The sequence below is a fragment of the Sinocyclocheilus rhinocerous genome, unplaced genomic scaffold, assembly GCF_001515625.1.
Source record: "Sinocyclocheilus rhinocerous isolate Xijiao unplaced genomic scaffold, SAMN03320098_v1.1 scaffold419, whole genome shotgun sequence".
Taxonomy (NCBI): Eukaryota; Metazoa; Chordata; class Actinopteri; order Cypriniformes; family Cyprinidae; genus Sinocyclocheilus; species Sinocyclocheilus rhinocerous.
In genome coordinates, this window is record NW_015653519.1 from 111,846 (window position 1) to 114,508 (window position 2,663).

A 2,663-nucleotide genomic window follows, 5' to 3' on the forward strand; every position below is an offset into this window, starting at 1 on the left:
AATTGAAGTAGAAATATTATTATGTAATTGTAACTTTATTATTTTAAAACTTCATTAAGTGTAATTTTAACAAATCAGTCAATTTTAAACTTCAATATTATAGTAATGTAGTACCAACTGACTCTCATGTATATTTTAGTTGAGAGATTTTTTTTTCCTTGAGAAAATTTGGCATGTACTGTACCTGATATATATCCAAAAATAATCGATATTGAATCGAATCGGTAATCGAATCGAATCGCAAACTTGTGAATGAGAATCATTGTGAATTGTGAAATTGTGTCAAAACCCAGCCCTAGTGTGTACTGTGTATATTTATTATGTATATATAAATACACACACATGCATGCATATATTTTAGAAAAATATGCTGTTTATATATTAAATATATTTATATATAATATACATTTTATGAATATAAATATATACATGTAAATATTTTCAAAATATATACTGTATGTACAGTATGTGTCTTTATATATACATAATAAATATACACAGTACAACACACATGTATTATGTAAACGAAAACTTTTATTTTGGATGCGATTAATCTTTTGACAGCACTAATAAAAACTGATATGCCTTACTCGTGGTGCAATACTGTTGTAATATCAAGATTAGTTTATTGACTGGGTTCCCACAATCACTGAAAAACCGTATAATGGAATTTTGAAGAAACTGTTGTGAAGCCAGTGGAAAAAAACATGCAAATAAACTAAATAAATAGCTCAAAAAATTATTTTTGGTGAAATATGGTTTAATTTTCTAGTTAAGCTGAGCTCTAAAATATTAACACATGCACTCCGTTAAATTCCAAGCAGTCTGTTGTTTGGACATATAATGTTTCCTTTCAAATTAGGGCAGTTAGGGCAGTTAAGTAGTTTGCCTTCATTATTTTTTCCTGCTCAAGACACATTAAAGAAGATATTTAAAATATTTAAAAATTTAAATGCATATTATTCGAATCTAATAAAAATTTATTAAGAATCGTACTATTGAATCGTCACGAATTTGAGAAGATTGCTTTTGAATTGAATCGAAAATGAATAGGCCTATGAATCGTGAATCGAATCAAGTATAACCAACCAATGGAAGACAATATTGTGGTTTGTCATGTTAAAAGCTTGGTATTTGACAAATACCATGGTAATGAACGGTCATTAGCCCTACTATGGTATTTATGCTACTTCATGGCACAAGAATACAAGGCGGTACAAAATCATGGTAACAGATCGGTACCATGTCAAAAACGTGGTATTATGATGGAACATGTCCAAAAGAAAAAACATGTTTTATTTGAAATGCTGTTTCCTGTTTACTAGCATAATGCTAACCTGAAGTCCAGAGTTCATTTCAACTTCATTATATTCCTCATTCAAAAAACAACGATCCGAGAACACTTTAAACATTAACATTACACTGTATTAAATCGGCCATTCAAGAATAAATCCACTTTTAGCGTTAATGTTAGTGAATGAGTTAGTGTCAGTGGCCTGTGAGCGCACCTGAAAACACACCTGTCATTTAAACACCTGTTTGATACGTCACATTCAACGCTTTTGTCTTACCTATTGCTTCAGCTGAACTCAATCGGTAAATTCATGTCCGTTTAATCACGCTTAAGTCCTCTCTCCGTTAGGTTTCAAAGGAAATAAAATAATCTCCATAACAGCCGTTGCTCCCTACAGTCCGTGTACTCGCTCAACGCATCCCGACAGTCGGCGCTACATTCACACAAACACTGGGAAAGAGAATGTGCGTATAAAAAACAGCATCAGGTTTTAAGAAATGGGCTGGCTGGTCTTAATAATAATTATTCTATTTGAGCTCTTCGTGTATTTTAAATTCAATTTCTATTCAAGTTTATCAGCGTTGTTTTTCAGGTGTAATTTATTGTCCAGACCTACGAAGTAGCAATAGATGACGTTATTCCGTGGTACCAGTTACTTTTCTCAGCGCTGGTCAAGTTGAACCAATCACATTCGACTACGATAATCGAATAACGCTTTATTATTTAATCATTTCATAGAGATTGCTCGGCGGAATTCCATTTGTATGTCAGGCAACAATTCTTTGCATTTCGGTGTTTTAACAAAAGTACTTTTCAAGTGTATAAATGTTACTAATAAGACAAAAGACGGCCTGAGCTGTGGTTGCCCCTCGGTGGAAGTATTTGCTGTGAGCCGTCAAGCGCCCCCAGCGCTGTGTCTCACAAACACGGTTGGACTCAGCAGTATCTCAAACACTGAGGCGCTACGACAAATAACATCTAATTCATTCAAGCGTATGAAGAAAAGGGGGAGAAATATGCTTCAGATTTGACTATTTTAACAAAGTAAATATAACAAAGAGTGTGTCGTTGTTGCAAATAGCCTGTATGAAGTCATATATCAATTTGCGGCATGCATCCAAAGTCAACGCAATGTTCAAACATCTTGTAATATTTCTCAAATTATGAGACCTCTAGCCTATTACAACTTTTTATATGAAGTCTAGTGGTTTGGACTTTGGAGTAGCATCCAATCAAATTCACACAAATGCTGATAGATTTATCCATTTTTATAAGTAAACAACAATAATGGCAGCTTCTTGAAAGAGACCTCCATTACTATCAGCACACCTTAGAAAACACTCTGAAAAAAGTTACAAAAGCTATCACT

At 33.2% G+C, this 2,663-nt stretch overlaps 1 protein-coding gene across 2 annotated transcripts in view; it reads right to left on the minus strand.

The window, feature by feature from the left end:
- LOC107716460 (protein phosphatase 1 regulatory subunit 16A-like) overlaps positions 1-1,722 on the minus strand; it is a 40,360-nt gene extending 38,638 nt beyond the window's left edge. For both annotated transcript variants that reach the window (XM_016522918.1, XM_016522917.1), the window contains exon 1: positions 1,572-1,722. The gene's annotated coding sequence lies outside the window, so the exon portion shown is untranslated. The remainder of the gene's footprint in view (positions 1-1,571) is intronic.
- Positions 1,723-2,663: the final 941 nt, after the last annotated feature.